Here is a 26,795-nt window from a genome sequence, read left to right on the forward strand (position 1 = left end):
TTCAGTGTACTATAATTTAACCTTCTTTCTAGGTAAAGGATGTTTAAGGAGCTCCTAGAATAGAAGTGCTTTATTACTATAAGATTGTAGCAAGATCAAGTACATACTCTGGCAAAGAATATTTATTCATTCCCCATGTAATCTGTCAACATGCATCCCCAAACTTTTCTTTTTAAATTTTTTTTTCCCTTTATGCAGAAGACCTAGTACTAGCTTAGATGCTAAATAAGCATGATGAATAAAAGGTGACATTTAAGCAGTATATATAACCATGAAGCAGCACTTCCATTTTAAATTCCATGGTTAAGATGACACTGACTTAGAGGAGACACTGCTTATATAAACAAACAAGTCTCTCTGGACCCCTTTTTCTCCCTCCCCCTAAGATTTCACTTGCAAACAATTTGTATGACTGGATGTTTCATTTGATATTTAGCTGGATGTTTAGTCCTGTCACTGCACAATAAAAAAAAAAAAAAAAAAAATTAAAAATAAAAAAGGCAGCAGTAACAAATACAAAGAATGCCACCCTCTTTTTCATAACTCTCTCTCCAAAGGCAAGCATCCTGAGGTTCACACAGGAGGGCTGTTGTTCAGAGGGAGGCGATCAGAGCTGTAAATGTGTAAAGACAGGAGCCGTGGCAGGGCAGACAGATTTTAGTGGATTGACAGATTTCATTTTTATGTCTGAAAGGAAAGATGATGTTCTGGTGGTTTTCTCTAGGGAAAAAGAAAAGACTTTGAAGAGTATATATACTCTTCCAGAAAGATGTAGGCCAGCATTTTTAGTGAAGACATTTATAGACCAGTGCAGGACCTTGATATGTCAGACTTCTCTTTTATTCTAATTCTATTCTATTCTATTCTATTCTATTCTATTCTATTCTATTCTATTCTATTCTATTCTATTCTATTCTATATCACTGTGCTCTTAGAGCTGTGATTCCACTGATAGTCCTTTTGGGAATTACAGCCCACGAGCAGTCCCTGGTGTGCAGAGCCCATCTTCCTGCAGCCCAGGCAAATGTGGTCTGCAGCGCAGACATGTGGGACAGAGGCTGTTCCTTCTGTCCTCCATTCACAGCCCTTTCATGGAATTTAGTACCTGTCATCATGCCAGCTAAGGTCAGGTCAACAAGACCTGCAGCTCCGCTGATATACGCACTTGCAGATATAGAGGCAAGTTATTTTTTCTTGATAATAGAGAAGAGACCAACCAAAAACACACCCTAGAAAGAGAGCAACAACATTTGGCCACGTGATTTATCCAACACTAAATAGACACATGGAGGTCCTGAGTCTAACCTTCTTCTGCAGTCCTTCGTTTAGTGAAGTTCACAGGGGCTATCTGACAGGCATGGTGAGTCTCTTAGACAAAACTTAAAGGGATAATTATAACGGGAGTCACATACATCAGTAGTTTGCTGCTTAGGATCTGTACAGAGGCACACTTTGACCTGCCTGAATACCCTAAAATTTATCTTGAGGTGCTTGGTGCCAGGCAGGATCTGTATATGGAAGCATAGTTTATTCCTACAGACAATTGCACTTAGTGCTCTCATCTCCCACACAAGTTTGTTTGCCTTTGGAAGTCTCCTTGAAGTGCTTGCTGAAATGTTAAAAATACTATATTCAGCCAGGATGGGGAGCATGGAGGCCTCCTGCTGCTGCAAGTGTTCTACAGGGTTAAAGATAGTGTTTAGCTAAATCCATGGAGATATAGTAACTAGAGCCGTTCAAAACAGAATGACCCAAGATGAAGCATCCTGCAGAGTGTGTGGAGAGAATAAAGGTTCAGAACCAACCTGCTGAGACAAAAAGGCCTGGAGAAGGGTTAATTTCATGTGATGGCTCAGTTGGATTCATAATTTTGGTACAAATTCTGAAATCTATTAAAAGTACCAGGATCTGAAAACCTTCACTCATGGTGTTCTCTACTTACTGAAGTGGAGAACTATAGCAACAACAACAGATTCCTTCCCTTGATTTCATTGAAATGACGCCCAAATTGTACTGGAATGACTCTACAGATAAGGCCATTGGGGTATCACGAGAAGACACAGTGCCAATATTAGTTCTGCAAAGGCCACATGGTCAAAATAAGGGCTGCAGATGCTGTCCTTATATTTAAATTAATTTCAATTTCTATTTCTATTTCTATTTCTATTTATTTCTATTTCTATTTCTATTATTTATATTTATATTTATATTTATATTATTTATATTTATATTATCTCACATGACAGAGCTGGTTGAACACCAGCGAAGACTAATCCACAAATTTTGCTGTTATTCATCAAATAACTTGTTCATTCAGGCACAATATAGTAAGGCTAGTTATGTGTTGTGCCTTTTATCTAGAAATGAAATTAACATCATCAAAGTTCACCAAAAGTTTGAAGTTCATTTTAAAAAAATAAGTTCATTTTAAAAAATAACTACAAGTTGTCATTCTACACAAGGAGATCTACTGTACTTTAGCTGATTCCTATGATGGGAATGAATTCTGAATGAAAACTGCGTGTGTAACTCTAACTGCATTCCACATTGGTGAGAAAGCGTTAGATGTTTACACAATGTCATGATGTTCATTGATTACAGCTAATTTTAGGTGTGATGCTTCCTTTGAGACCCTTGGCTGGAACAGGATATGTAAAAAGTATCTCAGTTAAATGCAGAGATATAGGATTTAAAAATCTTGAATCACAATGCCAGGTCAGAAGAAAGGAAGGTCAGTAGATCTCAACCTGTGTAGCCCAACTGGCTTTTCATGTTTTTATGATAATACCTATTATGTGTAAAATCTGCTCCAGCCCTGAAGCTACAGATCTGCACCAAAATATCTGAGCTCATAATCTTAGTAAAAAGGATTTAGCTCGTAAGAAAGAACATTATCATTAGCACTGAGCAGTAGATTTTAGGAAAATTAAGTCAAAAGTGCAGAAATACAGGAGCCATATCGATTTTTTACTGTTCTATTCTACTTTGTTCAGTTCCTTAGGCAGCCCTCAACAGCATTGTTCCTGCTTCTGAGGAGGCACTGAAAGAGATGACTAATTTTAGTTTGATGACATCAAGCTACAAGGGAAAGTACTGAATTCTTCATCCTTTACTATCTTTGAATAAGGCTAGGTAACTTTCTGAAAAATGTTCTTCAGGCACAAGTTGCTGGGATCTTTACAGGACATGGTGTATGACAGAATCGTAGAATATCTCAAGTTGGAAGGGACCCATAAGGATCATCAAGCCCAACTCCCCGCTCCTCTCAGGACTACCTAGAACTAAATCATATGACGTTGTCCAGACTCTCCTTGAACTCTGACAGGATTGGTGCTGTGATCATGTCCCTGGGGAGCCAGTTCCAGTGACTGACCACCCTCTCTGTGAAGAACTTGTTCCTAATGTCCAATCTGGACTTTCCCTGACACAGCGTCATTCCATTTTCTCATGTCCCGGTCACCAGAGAGAGGATGGATGATATCTTGTATGCATAATACATACAAGCTCCTACTAGGTAGCCTAATTTAATGACCTTTATGGCCTTTAAATTAGGGAAAATAGAAAATGTTCAGAAGATGATGAAAGGAAGCATACAGGCCTATCCTATTCTACTCAGTTTTGATGTCTATCCCATAGGAATCTGGTTATATAAAGCCTATACAGGTTTACAAACTAATGTTGTTGCCTTATTTTATACACAACAAGGGCAAGAGTTCCCAGCTCCATGTCTTTGGACTACCTACATAAACATCTGGTAGTGAGAAGGCATTGAGGATCTCCATCTAGGTGGACAAAGCTATGGATGTCATATGGATGGCTCTTTTATTGAGCCAAAGCTAAAAAAGGATGATCTCGAAAGGGTACATTTGAGTTACATTTTTTTCAGGGCTTCTACTGCTGCCATTCAAAAATATTGTGTTCAGAGCCTCAAAGCACAGATTGCTATAAATGCAGATAAGCATTTTAGATGACACAGTCAGAAGTGTATTGGGTGGCTTGAAATTTCCTTTGGAATACTCTGTATCTGCAAACTGATAGTTCCATGTTCAAATCACACTGAGGACCACCCTATTTTGGCACTGGGAAGTGTAAAAGAATAAAGCTAGTTGAAATACATTGCGAATTCACTGTTTCCTTTCACTTTCCCTGCCATATAATTCCTATTTCCTCTATCATGTGAGCACACAATGCTTTGATTGGACTGTTCAATCCAATCAAACCAGCTGGGTGTTTCAGAAAGTACTCTTTGCTTCATAAATATTTATGTATTCGTGGGTGTTTCAGTTGTCATGTTGGATGTTTTACGGTTTTGTTTACCTCTACATTTTGATGTATTTATTGCTTCACTGGTTCCAGTGCATGTAAGAGTCCAAAAAATATCTGATAGAAGGGGATACTTTTCAGTGTAGTTTGGTCTTTAAATGATGCTGCAAGAACCTGTTATTTATCTCTTAGATAGTTACTTTTGCCTATTTAGCTAATGATGGAGCATTTAATTTTCAAAATTTCCATTGTATTGTTTGTACAATACAATGAAGTGCTTAGAAGAAAACAGGAGGCCATGTATCTGCATTGCCTTTTTATCTTCATTCATCTTGGAGCAATCTAAACAAATTTTTATTTCATTATAGTTCATTAAAATTTAAATTATGTATTAGGAGGAAATAAGTTTGGTGATTAGAGTACAGGACAGGAAATCAGTAATACTGCTTTTTATTTCCATTAGGGCATCAGTTAAGTGGTGTTCTGAGTGATACAGTCAGTTCTGTACCTCAGTTTCCCATATATAAAGACATTATAATTTCCAGTGATTAAATTAATTACTGTTTATAAACGCCTTGTGAGTTTCTTGAATGAAAAGTTTTATATAAGCTCTTCTAGGCAGTGATTGTCTTGTCCCATGCTGAAAACAATGTTAGATCTTTTAATAAGAATAATGAGTATGACAGGCTGTGAATGCAAAGAAGTATTTGTTAGCTTTCATCTCATATGACTAAACAAACTTTATTCCCAGTTGTGTGACTATGCATCTGTATTTTCAAGACATTCTCCTTTAACACAGTGGGATGAATCTCTTGAGTAATTATTACTTTTACCAGCAAAGATTTGCAGAAGAGAAAACAAGTGTCCCAATTGAATGGACTTATGAGTCCAGGGTCAATTTTTCTGTTCTGCCACAGAACTGAGACAAATCACTTGGACTCAGATAGTCAAAGTGTTCATGTGACTAACACCCACTGAGTTTACAGGGATTCAGAGCTTCAAAAGTCTTTGAAGTTCTGGGTCTTCATCCCTCTCTGCCCCAGTTGTTCTCATCAGAGGGGCGATAGCAGCACCTTTGGATGTAGGGGAAACAAACCATCACAAGGGCTAATTGTGCTCATCTGGGCAAGGACAACAGTTTCCGTTGCTAACTTCCCACAGGGGAGTGATGTGGCTAATATCCCATCCAGATGCCTTCGATTTCCTCAGCCCCAGTGCTGCGGTACTCATTTATAGCTGAGCTGACTGGGAGTGATGCTTGGAACGAGACCAGGGAGAGGTATGAACTCACACCTCTGGATCCATACCAAGACACCTCCACCACTCTATCATCACTCTCCTCAGAGGGATGTAATGAGGATACATTAATTAATGTTTATGAACTGCTTCAGTGCTGCCATATTTAGACTGTTAGAGTTGCATCTGCAGGAGCAAAACAGTAATCAGTAATTCCACCTGCAATAGAAAGCACAAATGGGAAGATAAAACAGAGGGCCACAGAGTGGGTTTCTCCTAGGAGGTGTTTTTCCACACTGCAAAACCATTGCTGGAGGTGACAGCCCTTCAAAGGCAAGCTCTGCTCTAGAGAAATCCAGGCTAACAGAAACTTTGAAGTACATGATGTAAGGTCTGAAAAACACTTACCTGACTTTAACCAAAGTGTTTAGTCATGATTTTTCATGAAAAAGAAATAAGCGTACAGTGGGAGAGAGATTTATCAAATATTACAAAATATTTCAAGGTTACTGTGGTTGGTCGTGGGAGTTCTTTAAATGATTGGATGCTTTCTGAAGCGTGTATTTGTGAAGCTTCATCTATCACACAGTGGATTTTTTGTGGAGAAAAATATGTTGCCTCCTTACTTTGCTCATAAGGTAATGCAGAAACTTGGAATGTGATGAATGGATATCAGAGCGTGGCCAGAGTATGGCCTTGTATTCACCCCGAGACGGGAACACAGGGATCAGGGAATGGTTCTGGGACACTTCAGCTTTATGGGACAGTTTCTGAGCAAGTGCAGCTGTGAGCTCGAGAGCAGGGTCCATGCTGGCCTGAATCATAAAGATGAAATTTCTCTATAGGTAGCCACTCATTGCCTGCTACAGTTAGTTTTTTCAGGGCCACTGTTACTATCCCCAGGCCATTATTTCAAGACGTGTCCCTTAAACCTTTGGAGTACTCTGACTCACACAGAGTCAAAAACAATGATTGCATCAATACTATTCCGACTACTCCCCTTGTCATTTGAAAACTCCCCAGATAGAAATTGTTTGAGGCATGTTTCAGTGAAAAAATATTACAAACTTGAAAAATCTTCTCCCCGTGCTCAAAACAGGGACCTTAGGATGAACTACTGTGCTTGTTCTGCTCTCTGCTGTGTCCTTCCAACACTCAGAAGGGGAAAAGGTAAGGCAAATATTTTATCAAAATGAATGTCACTTGTCTGGAAAACTTCAACATGCCAAGTGGTTCTGATCTAGTCTGCCCATAGCTTTCAAAAATCCTTTTATTTTGTCAAAATTTCCATGAAAACTACTCATATTTTTAACTGCCTATTAAAAAAAAATGAATAGACAAATAGGACATTCTTCCTTCCAGCCATCATGGTAATATGGTTTGGTCTGTAATTCAGTAAAGATTTTTAGGCTTTTAGATATTTTTTTTCAAAATTTTAATATGACTTATGCTACTGTATTTATTCTTTGAGCTACCCTAGGACAACTGTATACACATAATATAGTTCCTCAACCTGAATATTTTCTCTGAAGTTGACCTGAACAAATTCTTTCAATATTTGTAAAACTCATTTGTCAAGGTTGCAGTCATTGGTTAAAAAAAAGACTATGACATCAATTTGGAGAACAAGAAAATGATATAAATATTTGGTTTTCTTAACATGGTGAGGCTATGAATCCAGACAGGAAAAGATTTGAAATTGTATGCCAATGAAAGGGTTTGCAAAACAGTAAATAAATTACAGCATAGGATATATATATATATACCAAATTACAGCATAGGATATATATATTACATTTAAAACATTATGTTTTGCCTAAGACTTCTGGAATATTCTAAATAGAACTTAAATAGTTTTTTCTTATATCCATCTTTAAGTAGGGGATATCGATCATTGTTGATAACAGATAACCGGGACAGGGAAATTTTTGGTCATTCAACGAGAGCTACGCATATAAAACAGAATACAGCTTCATCTTAAATATCAGAGCAGTATCTCAAATATTCAACGTTTCCCTTGCACAGTGGAGAAGAAAAGGAAAGATAGATTTGAAACTGGTGTCAACAAGAAAAGGGCTACAGCTTTCTCAGAAACAGGTTGAATCTGTACTGATGTAATAAGCAGGCTCTGTAAAATTTTCTTTGATAGACTCAGATTTCCAGAAAAGGAATGTAATCTCAAGGTTAAGAATATGATAATAATATTCTTGGTGGTATAATGGCTTTGGATGATGTGCCTATGTCTTTAAGTTTACCCTGCTGCTCTCTGGCTCAATGAGCATGTGCCAGTGCCTCTAGCTCAGTGGAATTTAAAGGAGATATTAGTCCAAGCTGCAGCTGAAGTAGAGAGAAAATGATATTATTGAAAACTAATGCATTTGTTGGCAAGAAAGGTAATGATTTTTGGCACCTTACAATGTTTTAGTGCCATCTGGTGACTCCCCAAAATGCTACAAGAACATTTGCCAAAATGCCTGGATAAAAGAAATATATTGGTAATGGGCAAATTTTGAATTAGTTGTTGTGCACTGAAAATCTAACTCTCAGAGCCTCATTGCTTCAGTGACAGGATACAGTCTTGTAACTTACCATCGGAACATTAAGCTCCAGATATCTGCATGATAAAGCTAGAAGATACCTTCCCAAGAATTTTCTGTTGAAACTGAGAAAATGAAGTTTCATATATAATTGCAAAGAGAAGAAGAAGAAAATGTGGTTCTATAAATGATCCGTTATTAATTTTTCATTTGCCTTCTTTTAGGACCATAATATCTGTCCAAAGAACAGATGAGAGTTATAGAAAAAGGAAACCTACAGGAGAAAAAGAGGTTTTAAAAAAAACCCAACCCTATAAAGAATATATTATTTTTGAAGTAAGGTGTGTTAAATTATGCCTTTATTCTTAGAATGAGGATTAGATTTCTCCACTATTAAATACACCAAATAACATAAATTAGCCATTGGTTTGTATTTTTTTTAATGAGAAGACATTATCCTGAAAATAACACTTATATGTCCCTAACCTTTGCTCAAGTCCTTTAACTTATGGTTCTACAATGTAAAAAAAAAAGACTGCAAAAATAGTTCCTTCTTACTCAGCAGTCCTGTTCCCTTTTCTGACTTCTGAGACAAATCAGCTGATTTTAGACACATTTTCTGTTGCTTTTCATGTCTTTTAAACTGTGCAGCACTGACATATCTAAGGAAGATTGATCTTTTCTGTCCTGTCTTTTGCATCCTGAGTTGTGTAACTATTTACTAAGTTTCAATCAGTAAATTCAGTGTAAATGTCTCCCTTTTCCAGGTTTCCCAGCTGTCACTAGGGGCTTAATATGAATACAATGAGACTTATAGGAGTGATCATAAGCATCTCATTTTCAGTTTTACTAGAGGTTAAATATTTAACTTCAGGTTTTAAAGAAACCAATTATATTATTCTTGTGCCTTTTCCTCTTCATCAGAGAAATATTGGGCTGTTGCACCTTTGTTCTGACATTCACAGAAAGAGACTGATATGGTAATGAAAGGGAGTATAGGATGAGATATCAGAAATAATGTGTGACTGGACTTGATGACCTAAGAGATTCCTTTCAGCTTTGTCTTCCCTACAGAGCTCCTAAATCTTCAAATATCTCCAGCGGAAATTATACATTGAGGGCTTTGTCCTCAGCCCTTTCAAGCCACTACAGAGATTTGTACTGACTTCAAACCGGTTTGGATCTGACAGGCAGTTTCTTAATTTCATGAAATTTGCTTGGACTGTTGTGTTCTTTGAACATCTTTTAAACTGAGCTGTGTTCATGCAGTCCTGGCTCAAAGCTGCTTTATTGCTTCTGGTGGCTCTCCTCTCTTCAGGAAGGAGCTGAGGTAGGTCTGGTGTCTCCCCCGAGGTGGGCATCTGCTTTGGTATCATAACAGCAAGTTGTGAGGAAAGATTCTGTTGGGGGTCTGTTTCCTGTACGATACTTGTTATCCAGTGGACAGGAGTATCTACAGTTTTTCACACATCAAAAATCAGCTCAAGTAGATTTTTGCTTTCACTTCCTGTTCCTCATCATTCTTCCTGGGTAAATGATATTGCTTCTATTCTAATTATTATTTTTAAATGTGAATATCTGATTGGAAAGCAAATATTTTATGTCTAGAACACTTGTTAAGATTTAGTTTCTCTTCATTGCACCTTTGCCATTTCTATGTGTTTTTTCTTGAGGGAGGGGGAGAAGAAAAGCCAAAAGGAGGTAAAAGGAGATGAGGGCTGAAGAGGAAGGAGAAACAGTGGAGACTAAGAAATCCCAACCTTTTTGTCACAACGTAGCAATGTGTCTCTCGGTGCGATACTCACCAGGTAAGCAACTGTTCATTACTGTGTCACATTTGCACCACTGGTTTCTTTATCAGTTGATACCGAGACTGATTCACTCTTGAGTTAAAAGAGTGGCATCCAAAGTCAGCGTATTGTTTTCCCCTTTACCCGGTGCTGCCAGCACTGTGCACTAAAAATCCCAGTTATTCTCTGCTTCCTCTGTTCCTAAAAACTGTGGAGAAGTACTCTGAGTTTCTGGGATAGGAATTTTATAGTTCACTACCAGTCTTTTTAATTCTATGTGGCATTCATCTTGTAGACTAGTTTCTGCTATAGCACTTTATCCTGCTGTGTGAGAAAAGAAAACAATCTTAGAATCATTTTAGTTGGAAAAGACCTTGAAAGTCCAACTGTTAACCAGCACTGTGAAGTTACCACTAAACCATGTCCCTTTGCACTACATCTACACGTCTTTTAAATACCTCCAGGGATGGCAACTCAACCACTTCCCTGGGAAGCCTGTTCCAATGCTTGACAACCCTTTCACTGAAAAAATTTTTCCTAATATCCAATCTAAATCTCCCCTGGTGTAACTTGAGGCTGTTTACTCTTCTCCCATTGTCTATTACTTGGGAAAATAGACTGACCCTCACCTCTCTACACCCTCCTTTCAGGTAGTTATAGAGAGTAATAAGGTCTCCCCTCAGCCTCCTTTTCTCCAGGCTGAACAACCCAGCTCTCTCAGCCACTCCTTATAAGACTCGTGCTCCAGACCCCTCACCAGATCCGTTGCCCTTCTCTGGACATGCTCCAGCACCTCAATGTCTTTCTTGTAGTGAGGGGCCCAAAACTGGGCAAAAACAGCACTCGAGGTAGGGCCTCACCAGTGCCCAGTACAGAGGGGTGATCGCTTCCCTAGTCCTGCTGGCCACACTATTTCTAATCTTGTACACCTGAAGCCATTGACTCTCATGTGGAAAGCACAGCTTCAATTTTGAACACTAGGGCAGAGTTTCCTATGCAGCTACTTATTTCCTCTGTGCTTCTGCTTTTCACGGCATAATGGCACATGTTTATTTATTACCATTAGGGCTCTGTGAGTTGAGGGAACTCTGACTGATGCCAGTGAACTGCATTCTTGGAGATGACATTGAGGGATGCTTCATCCCTGGTTATTGTGCACTTTCAATCTTTTCTAGGGTTTAGAAGACTATGTTCTGATTCATTTTCATGGTAGAAATACCCTTCCACTGTTTTGATGTTGTTATATTCAAGAATGGAGCTGTCAAAATAGAAAGGTCAGCTTTTTTTTGACTGAAAGAAGGGCCATGTTTGAAAAAGTGTTATCAACAGTATCATAAGGCAGAAAAACAGTGACCTTAATATCAGGAGAGAAACATATATCAAAACTTCTGTGTGGGAAGACAACTTCAATAAAAATCAAGCAGTTGACAAAATAAAGACTCATGGAGTTCTGTATGTGTTAAGTACTACTATTAAAAAGAGCAGGAGACATACAAAGACACAAACTCAATCTTAGGTATACAACATTTGGTACATCAACAACATCAGATAAAATGTCTGATGGAACATGACAGGCACAAATCATATATGAACACTTAGAGGGGGTTGCACAAGATTTCTGTCTGGTGGCTGCAGCTGTTACAGTACAGTTTTCAAGTCAAAGAATGGAAACTTTTCTTTGTCAATATGTTTTCCATACGCATGTTTTGCAAATCTGTGAGTCCCCTTGTTGCTCATGGTACCTAACTGTTGACTGACATAAACAACAGGGGAAACTCGTTTCAGTCTGTGATTTCATTACAAAATTGAAAGAAAATGCATCTTTCCTGGCTACTTTGAGAGACAAATTAATCAGACATAAGATCAAAGTGACGCTTCCGAGAAAATTTGCTTCTTGGAAAAGCAAGTTTCAACTGACTTGCTGATTTCAACTCACAATTTGCTGTTATAAAAGCATGAATTGACTTCTATTTTACAATAAGAATAACTTGAACTTAACAAAATAGCAGGGAAATACTGGAAATTATATCCATTTCAGCCAGATCTTACATCTTAATAAGGCAAGTATAGAAAGCATCTGTGTTATAATTGCCAAACTGTGTTATAATTTGGCTTGTTTCCAAAATAATTTCATATTTGCACAAGTACATATAGCACAAATTTTTCAAAGACAACACACATTCTCCTGCAAATGGGAAGACTATTTTACAAGGAATTACAAGAATTACATTTCTTTATAGATGATTATAATGGTTTATAAAATGGATGGTAAAAGAAAAGGTTTTGAGGGTTTCTGGGGTTTACACCAGTACTTCTTAGATGAAGCCAAGTAATGGTGGTTTTGACAAGCAGATTTGTGTGAATTATCTGCTGGGAAGATACTGGCTAAGAGAAGAATATACTATTTAGAAGTTATCTTTTTAGCTATAGTAGTGTTTGAGAAAAGTAGGTTTAACTGTAGCTAATAATTCTAACAGAGCTTTATTGTCTGAAATAAAATCTGTTCTTCAAGTACTAGGAGATATGGTGTTTATATACTGCATTTTGTAATGGAAGTAGATGCTTTTCCCTTTTGGTATGGGAACTGGGTGAATACTACATAAATACATTCAAGAACATGTTCACTGCATTCAGTTCCCAAATCTTGTTTGGTTTCCATCCTTTCTTTTTTCTTACTTTGTTGTTTTTTGGGTTTTTTTTTGTTTGTTTTTTTTTGTTTTGTTTGTGGGGGGAGAGCTTTATTTCAGTTGTTTATTTGTTTGTTTTCTGGGGTTTTTTCTTTTTTTTTTTTTTTCCCTCCCCTCATGTAAGCAAATCATTTTAGCATGCCACAAAGTTTAGGGAGAAGCTGCTTTTTAAGTCACAAGAATCAGGAACATGATGCTAATCAACAACAGCACATGAAAAATTTTGGAAATTCAAACCATGTGAATAACCCTTTTTGATTTGACCAGAACAATTTGATCCTTAGAAGCCTGTAGGTCACTGTCAGTATATTTTGGCAGTCGTACACGTTCCTGGCAGAAGTACTAGGCTGATCATATGTCTACACGTTTTCTTCGTGTCATTATGATTAGGACAGGAGTAATTAAGAGGGCTGGGTTGCAAAGACAGTGACAGTACCTGTGACTTTAGTACAGGTAAAGCAGTCACTGCTGATCCCAGCCTACACAAGCTGCAGAAAGGAAAATGGTACATGATGGAACAAGGTGAAGAGGGTGGAAGATGTTGAGAGAGATGCTTAGAGATGTTGTAATGTACCCTACTCCACTATAAATCCCATATCAGAGGGTGTGTATGTGTGTGTGTAGGGGCAGAGAAGTAGGAAGGTAATGCTAAGACACAACTGCCCTAAAGAGTCTTCTCTGAGCACAACACTGGGAAGATTTTCCTACGGCCATACAGGTCTTCTGGCTTCATGACAGCTTTAGTCACCAAGTAGGAATGTCAGATAGCAAAAGCCACAGCAACAGGACATTGAACGATAATAGGTGATAAAGGAGAGAAAGGAGCCTTTGCTGTAGTGGGAGATGACTCCACACGGTTTTTGCTTTGTTCAGTTGCGTCCTCCTACATGGAAGTCACTTCAATAAGACAGTGGGAAGATCCTGAAAGGGAGATAGGAATCTGATGGCTGGGACTAGTAAACTGATATGAATATAGTGAACAGCCTCGTTCGGGCAGATGATTCCCTGCCTATGATAAAGTGATCAGTAAGTACTGACAACATGGAAGTAGAAGTTATGAGTAGGCTGTCAGCAGTGGGAGGGAAGGTATTTTTAATTTTTGCTCTTTTCATATAAACCCCTTAAAATCTTGGATTATGAAGCATTGTGTTTTTTCATGTGTATTACACAAAAAGATCTGCACAAATTTAAAATGCGTTTTTATATGTGTGTGTATATATATACATGCACTCATACACATATATGTGCTTGTGCGTGTATGCATTCTTGCCCCAGATCTGCCTGTATCCGAGTTCTCTGTTCTAAGAGCACTTTTAAAGATTTTCTTTCTCTGACACCTGTGGACCTTTTCATGAGTATTCTTCCTCCAATGCTGAGGCATGCTGAGTTTGTCAGATTAGGTTTGACCCTTCCTCAGGGGGTGAGAAAATTCCTGTCCTATCTGGATGCTCATTAGCACTCAGAACTGTCCCTGTTATACTTGCAGCATTTGAAGCCTTTTCTGATAATGATCTTGATAGTTTCAGTTGGCAGTTCTTGTTTTACTAGGAATTTTTTGTACTCATACTCCCCAGCGTTCCCTGAAAAGACTTGGTTTAATGAGATATTCCTGGGTATAGACACTGGGGAAATAGGAGGAGGAGAACAATGACATCAATAAAGTCAACAGTATTCTTTGAGTATCCTGCCAATGATCTGTAGCTTTATGATGTGCAGTTCAGTGTTAATTCTGCTGCTGACATGGGCAATAAGCTGTGTTACCCACATTTCACATCTCCTCCTGTGCACAGACAGCATGAGGACAGATTTTTTCTGACATCTGTATAATTCCCACTGTTTTTGAACTTTCTTTCTTTCCTTTTTTTTTCCCAGCTGCCCCCCATTAAGTGTGTTGATACAAGGTTGTATCAATACAAATATTTTACCACAGCACCTACAATGTGGTGACAATGCAATAATGAAATGAACATTCCTTAAACACCTTCCTCTCCCCAACTGCTCAGGGCACCACAGGAGGCAGCTCTTAAAGTTCATGCCCCACATAATAAAGGTCCTGACCTCCAACTGATAATCCATCATTAATAATTGATAACCCTGAGGAATACACCAGAAGGGAGGGAGATTAAGATGGAGTTATCTTGGATGTAGTTGAAGTGCAAGGCTGCTTCATGGTACAAGTGTGTTGCCAGATGAACTCTTTCATCTTCTACTGTCTATAGTAGTATTCGAGCACTTTGTAATTAGGAATGCATTTAGTTTGTCAGCTGCCTGGTACAGAGAAGATACATGATGACTGCCTATGAGGAAAGACTGAAGGAGTTAGGTCTCTTCTCCCTGGAGAAGAGAAGGCTTGGGGATACCTCATCACAGTAGTTCAGTACTTAAAGGGTGACTAGAAAGAAGATTGAGTCTCTTCACAAGGAGCCACGTGGAGAAGATAAAGGGCAACAAATACAAGTTGCACCAGAAGAAGTTTCACCTTGACATAAGAAACAACTGTAAGAACAATCATTCACTGGAATAACCTCCCCAGGAACGTGGTGGAGTCCCCATCATTAGGAGGTTTTCAAGAGGCAATTAGAAAGGGTGATAGATAATCTTGTCTAGGCTCCTTTTACTACAGAAGTTTCAACCAGATGATCTTTCAAGGTCCCTTCTAACCTGGGCTATTCTATGATTTTATGATTCTACGATTACTTATTTAACCAGCAATAGATACAAGCAGCCTGTCCTGACCCCTTCTCCATGAGTCTCAGTGTCTTGCAAATGAAGCTTTGGGCATAGCAAGAGGTTGAATCCAAGTCTGAATCCAAGTCTGAAATCCTAAGAACATTATCTGTCTCTTATCCTTGGGTCTGACTTGCTCAAATTTATTACTTGAAGATTTTATACTATTAAAATGCAGGACCCTTGGGACTGAAAAAGGGAAGCCAAACCACAGCAATAGATTGCTGGTATTTATTTTGCCTTTAATATCACATTGTGTATAATGTAGTGGGAGTGAATTTCAGCATTTTCCCGCTGGCAGATGGAATGAAAACAAGAATTAACTGGAATACAACAGCCAGTATCCCAGGCATGAAGTAAAGGTTACGAGAGGGAAATGCACTTCTCATCTCTGACATCAGACAAGGCTCCATTACAAAGAGGTGGGAAGGTTGAATAATGACTTTTCAGGACAGAATCTCTGAAACTCTCATCAAGAAGACTGTAAGGCACTCATACCACTAATGGAAAAAATGAATACTGAAAAAACTGGAATTTGATTTGCCTATACACTGGTCATGCAGTGTGCTGGAAAGAGACGGAAAACAACTTTTAAATATATCAAGAGTTCCTACATGGACAAATGAGCCAGAAGGGCATAGATGGACAATATAATCTATTATAGAGTGATTTAAACATTCTTAGAATTTTATTTTTTTACAGCCCCTTAAAGTGCAGTTCCAGAAAGAAATGGAAACAGAAAACAATGAATTACCATATAGCAGTTACTACCAACTTAAATAATGAATTATGTCTCATTATGATAAACCAAATGTGTAAACAAGCTAAAAGAAGCTGCTCGCATTGAGGAGCTCACAGTCCACAATACAAGATTAAGGCAGGGCAGAAAAAGACTGGGAATAGAATGGAAATGATTTATTTACGATCACACAGCTTAGAAGACAACCCAAGTGTGCAGTGTTTTCTCTGGATACTGATACCTCTCAAGCAAGAACATACCCAATGTACTATTCCTTTTATAATTTTCCCTTGTCTGTAACATTAAAGCAGCTACAGTAGGATTCCATCCTGATCAAATTGTCAACGAGCCTTCTTAACAAAATATAAAGTTACCCTCACTTCAGTGGCTTAAACTCTAAATCATGTGAGTAAAATAAGGTACTTGGGAAAAATGTATTTTCAGGTGGTAATGAGTTAAAAAAAATATTTCACAGAATCATAGAATATTTTGGGTTGCAAGAGACTTTAAAGGTCATCTAGCCCAACCCCCCTGCCATAAGCAGGGACATCAACTAGATCAGGTTGCTCAGAGCCTCATTCAGTGTGACCTGGGCCAGTGTCCTCATGATAAAAAAATTCTTCCTTATATCTAGCCTAAATCTTCCCTCTCTTAGTTTAAATCCATAACCCCTTGTACTTTCAGAACAGGCCCTGCTAAAAAGTCTATCCTCATCTTTCTTGTGAGCCCCATTTAGGCACTGAAAGACCGCAATAAGGTCTCCCCAGAGCCTTCTCTTTTCCGGGCTGAACAACCCTAACTCTCTCAGCCTGTCTTCACAGGAGAGGTGCTCCAGCCCTCTGATCATTTTTGTGCCCCTCTTCTGGACCCTCTCCAACAGGTCCATGTCTTTCCTGGCTGAGGACCTAGACCTGGACACAGTACTCCAGGTGGGGTCTCACAGAGCAGACTAGAAGGGGCATAATCCCTCCCCCTGCTGGCCATGCTGCTGGGGATGCAGCCCAGGATGCAGTTGGCTTTCTGGACTGCAAGTGCACATTGCCTGCTCATTTCCAGCTTTTCATCTACCAATACCCCCAAATCTGTCTCGGCAGGGCCGCTCTCAATCCCTGCATCCCCCAGCCTGTATTGATACTGGGAATTGCCCCAACCTAGGTGCAGGACCCTCCACTTTGCCTCATTGAACCTCATGAAGTTCACATGGGCTGACTTCTCAAGCCTGTCCAGTTCCCTCTGGATGGCATCCTGTCCTTCAGTCATGTCAAACACACCACTCAGCTTTGTGTCATCCGCAAACTCGCTGAGGGTGCACTCAATCCCACTGTCTACGTCATTGATGAAGATATTGAATAGTGCTGGTCCCAATACAAACCCCTGAAGGACATCTGGACATTGAGCTGTTGACCACAACCATCCAATCAATTCCTCATCCACCAAACAGTCCACCCATCAAATCTATGTCACTTCAATTTGGAGAGAAGGATGTTGTGGGGTCCATGTCAAAGGCCTTATGAAAATCCAGGCAGATGACATCCGTGGCTCTTCCCTTGTCCACTGATGTAGTCACTCCTAGAAGGCCACTAGGTTGGTCAGGCAGGAATCGTCATTGGTGATGTTATGCTGGCCATCTCAAATCACCTCCCTGTCCTCCATATGCCTCAGCATAGCTTCTAGGAGGATCTGTTCCATGGCACAAATGTGAGGCTGACAGGTCAGTAGTTCCCACGGTCCTCCTTTCTACCTTAAAAAACGGATGCAACATTTCACTTTTTCCACTCACCAGGGGACAGTCACTGCCATGACTTTTCAAATATGATGGAGAGTGACTGGCTTAGCATCTACATCAGCCAGTTCCCTCAAGACTCTGGGATACCTCTCGTCAGGTTCCACAGACTTCTGTATGCTCAGGTTCCTCAGGTGGTCACAAACCTGATCTTCTCTTACAGTTAGAGGGACTTTGCTCCCCCAGTCCCTGTCTTGTGGTCCATCCACTCGAGAGTTTTGTTTTGTTTTGTTTTTCTTGCTTCCTGCTTTTCTATATGGAAAGTGCATATGCAAAGGACACAGCTATAATTCTGGATTCTAGATATAATCTGCCCAAGTAGCAGCTAGAAAAATAATGGCTGTTCTTGTAAATTGAGCAAATCTGATGAGAAAATTGTGAAGGAATAAATATGGAACCCTGCAATCTCATTTGTACAGTCAGTTTTCATTTGTACATCCATCCTTTAAGAGGTCACTGGGGAAATGAGTGCAGATACAACCACCTTGTAGTCAGAAAATTAACGGTGATTAAGAATCTCCGATTAAAACCAAGTTTAATTAGTGGACAGTGTGAAGTCACAGGCCAGCTAGTTCCAAGGTATTTCCTTGTGTGCAGATGGTGAAATGCCAAATGGAATCAAAAGAGATTTTAATTACAAGAATGATGAGAAAAGTCAAGCAGCAAGGAAAAAATCAGTTTTGTAAAGAAGACTACGTAATAATACAAGGAACACTGAGCCCTAAGAGCTCCCAGAGGGTTAGACATAGTATTAATAAATGATAGGGCTGCGCAATGTACGCAGTTGCATTTTCAGGTCAAAGGGCTTAAACAACTGCATGTAATAGACAACTCTATGTATGATTTTCGTGTAGAAACGAGCACGCTGCAGAGAGCCAACTGAAACAAATTCCAGCCCTTAGACCTTAGGAAAAATTTCTTCACTGAAAGGGTTACCAAGCATTGGAACAGGCTGCCCAGGGAAGTGGTAGAGTCACAATCCCTGGAGGTATTCAAAAGCCGGGTAGATGTGGCACCTGGGGACATGGTTTAGTGGTGGATTTAGCAGCGTTAGGTTTACAGTTGGACTTGCTGATCTTAATTGTCTTTTCCAACCTAAATTCTTCCATGATTCTTTGACCTGAAAATCTAGGGAAAAGAAACGAGACTGGTTCCCCAAAAGTACTCTTGTGCTTTCTCCTGTATGCCGCATTATGCTCACGAAATAAATTTTATTATACTCCTCTAGTCTTTTTTTAGAATGATGCCTACATCAAACTCGAGACATGTTAAAATCTGCAAATGAGCAGACCCCATGGGCTAACATACTGCTTGAATTTGCCTTGCCATTTCTTTGCAATTTACATACTTAGATATGTGGAAACATCTCTGCCTGAGCTCCTTTTTTTTTTTGTCTCTTTGTTTTTCTTAGTTCATATAGCTCCTAAAACACTGGAGTTCTGAGATACTCTTGCATAAAAATGGATAAATAATATAAATTTGTATTCTGAAGCTTAGTTTATCTCCTACATAGAATCATAGAATCATAGAATGGTTAGAGTTGGAAGGGACCTTAAAGATCATCGAGTTCCAACCCCCCTGCTATGGGCAGGGACTCCTCCCACTAGAGCAGGTTGCTCAAAGCCCCATCCAGCCTGGCCTTAAACACTTCCAGGGATGGGGCAACCACAACTTCCCTGGGCAACCTCTTCCAGTGCCTCACCACCCTCACAGTAAAGAATTTCCTCCTATTATCTAGTCTAAATCTCCCCTCTTCCAATTTAAAACCATTACCCCTTGTCCTGTTACTACACTTCCTGACAAAGAGTCCCTCTCCGGCTCTCCTGGAGGCTCCCTTCAGATATTGGAAGGCTGCTATGAGGTCTCCCCGGAGCCTTCTCTTCTCCAGGCTGAACAATCCCAGCTCTCTCAGCCTCTTCATAGCGGAGATGCTCCATCCCTCTGATCATCTTTGTGGCCCTCTGCTGGACCCGTTCCAACAGGTCCATGTCCTTCCTGTGTTGAGGACTCCAAAGCTGGACACAGTATTCCAGGTGGGGTCTCACAAGCGCAGAGTAGAGGGGTAGAATCACTTCCTGTGACCTGCTGGCCACACTTCTCTTGATGCAGCCCGGGATGCGGTTGGCTTTCTGGGCTGCCAGCGCGCATTGCCGGCTCACACTGAGCTTCTCATCCACCAACACCCCCAAGTCCTTCTCCTCAGGGCTGCTCTCCAGCCATTCTCCGTCCAACCTGTATTTGTGCCTGGGATTGCCACGTCCCAGGTGCAGGACCCTGCACTTGGCCTGGTTGAACTTCATGGGATTTGCAGGAGCCCATCTCTCCAGCCTGTCCAGGTCCCTCTGGATGGCATCCCTTCCCTCCAGCGTGTCGACCGTGCCACCGAGCTTGGTGTCATTGGCAAACTTGCTGAGGGTGCACTCTATCCCACTGTCCATGTCTCCAACAAAGACGTTGAAAAACACTGGTCCCAGTACCGACCCCTGAGGAACTCCACTCGTCACTGGCTGCCACTTGGACATTGAACCATTGACCACAACCCTTTGAGTGCGGCCATTCAGCCAGTTCCTTATCCACTGAGCGGTCCATCCATCGAACCCATGACTTTCCAATTTTGAGACCAGGATGTCGTGCGGGACTGTCAAACGCTTTGCATAAGTCCAGGTAGATGACGTCTGTTGCTCTACCCTTGTCCACCAAGCCTGTGGCAGTATTGTAAAAGGCCACCAAATTTGTCAGGCACGATTTGCCCTTGGTGAAGCCATGCTGGCTGTCTCCAGTCACCTCCTTATTTTCCATGTGCCTTAGCAGAGAGTCCAGGAGGATCTGCTCCATGATCGTGCCAGGCACAGAGGTGAGGCTGACTGGCCTATAGTTCCCTGGGTCTTCCTTTTTTCCTTTTTTGAATATTGGGGTTATGTTCCCCTTTTTTCAGTCAGCAGGAACTTTGCCAGATTGCCACGATTTCTCAAATATGATGGAAAGCGGCTTAGCAACTTTGTCCGCCAGCTCCCTCAGGACCCGTGGGTGGTTTTCATCAGGTCCCATGGACTTATGCACCTTCAGGTTCCTTAAGGGGTCTCAAACCTGATCTTCTCCTCCTGTGGGCAGTTCTTCATTTGCAGAGCCCTTGTTTTTGCCTTCCGTGACTTGGGCAGTGTGGTTAGAGCCCTTGCCGGTGAAGACAGAGGCAAAAAAGTTGTTCAGTAGCTCAGCCTTATCCATATCCTGGGAGGCCAGGTCTCCCGTTTCCTTCTGGAGAGGGCCCACAACTTCCCTAGTCTTGCCTTTGTCCCTGACATATCTGTAGAAGTTTTTCTTATTGTCTTTGATGTCCCTGGCTAGATTTAGTTCTGCCTGGGCTTTCGCTTGCCTGATCTGGTTCCTGGCCACTCGGACAGTTTCTTTATATTCTGCCCATTCTACCTGTCACTGCTTCCACCCTCTATAGGCCTCCCTTTTGGTCTTGAGCTTGTCCAGCATCTCCTTGTTCATCCACACAGGCCTGCTGGCTATTTTGCCTGACTTCTTCTTTTTTGGGATGCACCTCTCCTGAGCTTGGAGGAGGGGATCCTTGAATGCCAACCAGCTTTCTTGGGCCCCTCTCCCCTCCAGTTCTTTCTCCCACACTACCCTACCAATCAGATCTCTCAGGAGACCAAAGTCTGCTCTTCTGAAGTTCAGGGTAGCGAGCTTGCTGCACACCCTCCTCGCTTTCCTATGAATCTTGAATTCTACTCTTTTGTGGTCACTGCAGCCGAGGCTATCCTTGAACTTGACATCCCCCACCAGTCCCTCCTTGTTGGTAAGGACAAGGTCCAGCATGGGTCCTCTCCTCGTTGGCTCCTCTATCATTTGAAGAAGAAAATTATCATTAACGCATTCCAAGAACTTCCTGGATCTCTTGTGTCCTGCTGTGTTGTCCTTCCAACAGATACTGGGGCGGTTAAAGTATGCATGCATACAGTATGTATGCATACATACAGTCCATTACCAAAGTTGAAATAAAGTTTAAGTGGCATGAATCAGCAGTATATTACTTTTAACCTGGCACTCTGCAGGTGCACTGAATATTTTTGAGCTGTGGAAAAAGAAAGATGCCTTCAGAGCTGTTTGTGTGCTGCTCTGAATCTGCAGGGTTAATACTGTGCTACAATACCTGTTGCCACAACAGTCTTTTCATTTATTCACTGTGAGTATTCTATAAAAAAGTGTTTATCGCAACAGCTAGATCAACACGTTCAAAGAAATCTCCTAGTAAAGATTAATGAAGGAAAGAATATAAAAAAGTCGAAGACTTGACTAGACTAGCTTTGCATGTGACTGTGAACGAAGGATGGAAAGATACCAACAAGCATCAAGAGAAAGAAAGCAAACTCTGCGGAGAGGGTCTCAAAGAGAAAGAGCCTGTTCTTACAAGTTATGATAAAATTAATGGCACATGAGGAAGACATAGCTGTTTGATAACAACTATATTGACTAATTTCAGCTTGGGAAAATAATTTTAATATATCAGAGGAATAAGAAGAAGGGAAGGCAAATGATTTAAGATCAAGGTCTCAGTACTGGTCTGAAACAAAAATAAATAGACATAGCCTGACATGAAACAGAGCAGTTAGAGCCTGAAAAGTTTTCCGATATGGACAAAACCTACATAGTTTTATGACATACCTTAATAGTTTTATGAAAAGTTTGTACAGCACAGTTACTGCAATATCAGGACGCTGAACTTAATGGCTCAGATGTCCCTTCCACTTCTATGGCCTCCACTTCTAGATAGCATGTCAGAGAGATTATGGAAAATATCAGTCTCATTACTGGTAATTTTAAGGACTTGTGCTCTTTCTGAGTTACAGGGCTAGAGTTAATCTAGTGATTTACATGCAAGAGGTCATCCAGAGCTGAAGGATAATTTTAATTGAGGTTGTAATTAAGATATCTGCTTTATAATGCTTTTCCTGATCTTATTGAATGTGTTCCCTTATGCTTATTGATTTATATATTAATAAAGAAAAGTCTAACGTCAGATTTATTTAGTGATTACTTCAAGATTTGTTTAGTGCTTTAATCCAAAATCAATGTTTGGGAAAAAACACTGCAGAAACAGAGGGGCTGAGGTGTCATAAGATCTCTGGCTTGAGGACTGTAAATCAGATCAGCATAATTGTGACTTTATGAATTTGTAATTATTTTCATAGAACCATAGAACAATTTGGGTTGGAAGGAACCTTTAAAGGTCATCTAGTTCAACCCCCCTGCAATGAGCAGGGACAGCTTCAACTAGATCAGGTTGCTCAGAGTGCCATCCGACCTGGCCTGGAATGTTTCCAGGGATGGGCTATCTACAGCCTTTTTGGGCAACCTGTTCCAATGTTTCAGTACCCTCAGTGTGAAAAATTTCTTCCTTATATCTAGTATGAATCTGCCCTTTTTTACTTTAAAACCATTATCCCTTGTCCTATCACAACAGGGCCTGCTAAAATGTTTGTCCCCATCTTTTCTGTACGCCCCTTTTAAGTACTAAAAGGTCACAATGAGGTGTCCCCTGAGCCTTCTCTTCTCCAGGATGAATAAGGACTACTTCTGATACCAAAATTTGAGTGGACTCACAGCTTGTCACTCCAGCTCCTAGGATTATTTTGCCTTCTACTGCTTCTCATCATGTGCTGTAACTCTAAAATCTTGGAGAAAGGCAAAATACTGAAATGTATTTGCCTTAATGCAAGGGAGGGTCATTACCCTTAAAAAGGGCCTTGAGTTCTGAAATTAGATAAACAGGTATAGACGTAAGAAGAAACAGAAGTACACAGGACACAGACCTCTTCTCTTGAACTGCAATGACTACATCTTTGCATCTTGTTTCATTAGAATTTTAATAACAGTAAGGTTTAGGATAATTTATAACAAGGGGCATTTAGATATTGATTATTTCTGAGAAAAACTGGTACTAAATCCTGGGAAAATTTACTTTGGATCTGTATTATGATATAGGAAACATTTTTCTTATAAAAAACAGGGTCTGCCTTCAAATATAGAATAGAATAGAATAGAATAGAATAGAATAGAATAGAATAATAATAGAATCAATAAAGAGAAACAGAGGAATCACCTGACCAGTCAGAGATGTCTACAATAAAAAGAATCTCACTCAAAAAGTGCTTTTTTCTACCCCACTGGATATAAATAGAGTCTTGATGACTAGTTCAAATGTGGCCATCTACACTGCAGATCTCTGAAATTAGGTAAAATGAATCCAGCCCTGTCATAGGAACTTTAGTTCCTGTGACTGTTGGTCTCTTTCTATTATTCAGCCAGGAAGATCTCCAGGACTTCATTTCCCCTAATGCATGACAGATGTTCAGCTCATATTTGATGCATTACCTCCTCCTACCAAGACTGAGAACTATGATGCATTATGTCAGGGAATTCATCCCAAAAATAAAATTAGGGATGTGAAGTGCCTGAACCATGGCTCCTGCAAGACACTGCAAATACATAATTTGGAACTAAATAGGTTTATTTGAAGTCAGAACATTCAGGGGGTTGAGTAGAAATGGTTTGATTTGTCATTGAAATTCCATGCTTGTGGAAGGTGGTTTTTGGTAGATTTGTTGTTTTCTTTTGCGTCTTGGTTTTGTTTGTTTGTTTGTTTTTGGGTTTGGTTTGGTTTGGTTTTGTTTTTTGTTTGTTTGTTTGTTTTTTGTTGTTTTTTGTTTTTTTTTTTTTTTTTTTTTTAATTTATCTAGCCCTCTCAGCCAGGCAGTGGTGTTTTGAGCCCTTCCCCCTCTCTTCTGACAAGACTGCAAATTTTTCAGAAACTTCTTTTCTCTCAGGGAAGAATTCAGAGTGCTCCAGCTGAGATCCTGTCGAATGTGTGATTTATTCACTCTGAATCAGCCTCTCAAGGAACTTACCTCTTTCTGTTGTCTATAGAGGAAAACTACAGAGGTTTGAGACCTCCTAGGCACCTTGGTTAAGTAAAAGAAATTACATGAATACCCCACTACAAAACCTGTACACCATGGCCAGATCCTTAGGCATTAGTGTAGTAGCCACATAAAGCCAGGCTCCCACGCGAAGCCATAGAGATTCAACCCCTGGCCAAACACAGATATATAACAGAAGGAAATAGTGCTACAATGCATGATATATGTATAAACATTTCTCATGCCTAGTAAAGCCCTTTCGATAAACCATGCTTGCAAGGTCTTCTATAGTATGCCATCTGCATAGGCAGGCAAGCATGGGTTTGCAAGAAGCCTCAGCCCTAAGCACATGGTGCAGCCAGGCGGGACACAATGTTATATAGCACATATACTATACTAGCAAAAACTTCATTTCTGATAACCTGGATGTAATATATTTCCCTGTTGTCTAACCTTGTTATTATTATATTACTCTCAGGTCATAGGAGGGCTTCTGTCTTCCCAGATGTGGAAATGCTTACATGGCTCCACACTCCTCACCACTCTTGTAGCCCACAAGGCAGGTACCACTGACCGGATTTATCCTTCTCTCTGGGAAAATGCCTGTTTTCCTCTTCTTTCCAGTGCTTTAGGCACAGAGAGAAACAGCAACTAGCAGTGACACAGAATCCAAGTCTAGGAGCGGATGGCTGTACAGTTTTCTCAGCTTTTACTATTCTCTGGGTGATAAGATTCCACGGCTTGAAGCATAAGCTGGTATTTTAGAATCATAGAATCATAGAATCGTCCAGGTTGGAAGAGACCCTTGGGATCATCGAGTCCAACCATCTACCCTACACTACAAAGTTCTCCCCTATATCATATCCCCCAACACCACATCTAAACGTCTCTTAAACACATCCAGGGATGGTGACTCAACCACCTCCCTGGGCAGCCTATTCCAATGTCCGACCACTCTTTCTGTGAAAAATTCTTTCCTAATGTTCAGTCTAAACCTACCCTGTCGGAGCTTGAAGCCATTCCCTCTCGTTCTGTCATTAGTTACCTGTGCGAAGAGACCAGCACCAACCTCTCTACAGTGTCCTTTCAAGTAGTTGAAGAGAGTGATGAGGTCTCCTCTCAGCCTCCTCTTCCTCATACTAAATAGTCCCAGCTCCTTCAACTGCTCTTCATATGATTTGTTTTCCAATTTTCTCCAATTGGAGACTCAAGTTCCATTTTTGTCTTCAGGAAGAAAAATAGAAAAAAAAACTTTAAACTTTCCATACACATACTTTGTTATAAGACAAATATGTATGGTGTCTGAGTCTCCTGTTTGCACCATATGCAGGTAGCTAATGTGAAATTTCTGTCTCTGAAATATTTTCGTATTTTTTCAACATTATGGACTCCTACTGTGCATATATGAGTCAGCGCCATGTTATCTTGTTTGGTAGAAACTGTTGTTAAGAACTGCTGTGTTTTCTATCATTCCCACCACTATTTCTGAAATTAGTATCTTCTAAACCCTGTATAGCCTGGTGGATCCTCAGCCTCTCATATGATCAGTCTCAGACCTGGACAACCTCCCTTTCATGGGTAAGTGGAGACATGCAGTCTTTGTCACCTCTTTCTCCTTCTCAAATGCTCCCTTAAGATTTTCTTACTCTGCACATAGTGTATTTGTGTTTGTTGTGGGTTGCAAATTCATTGGCTTATTTTTAGCCAGATTTGATAGTGTTTTAGAAGGAATCAAAGATAACCAAGTCATTACAAGCTTTGTAAAGATGGGTTTGTGAATAAGGAAAAGAAATTTTAAAAATGCTCTCTGTACATACCTGCCTGAGGGAAAGACTTCAGCATCAGCTCATGTTATTGAGCAGCAGATATCAAAATGAACGAGAGCCCCTCTAAATGACCAGCTGTGGAAAATACTTTTCACTCAGGTCTAGCAATTTACCACCAGTCTAGTGGAAAACTAGACTTCACTAGCTCCTCTTCTTATGGAATTTTTTTTTTCTCCTTCTTTTTCTCTTTGCCAGGTTTAGGGATGCAAATGCTGCTATTTGTGGTCACTGACCTAAGAGCTTTTCCGGGAGCTTCAGATGAAACTGGCAGGATTTGGAAA

The sequence above is a fragment of the Numenius arquata genome, chromosome 1 (assembly GCF_964106895.1).
Source record: "Numenius arquata chromosome 1, bNumArq3.hap1.1, whole genome shotgun sequence".
NCBI lineage: Eukaryota > Metazoa > Chordata > Aves > Charadriiformes > Scolopacidae > Numenius > Numenius arquata.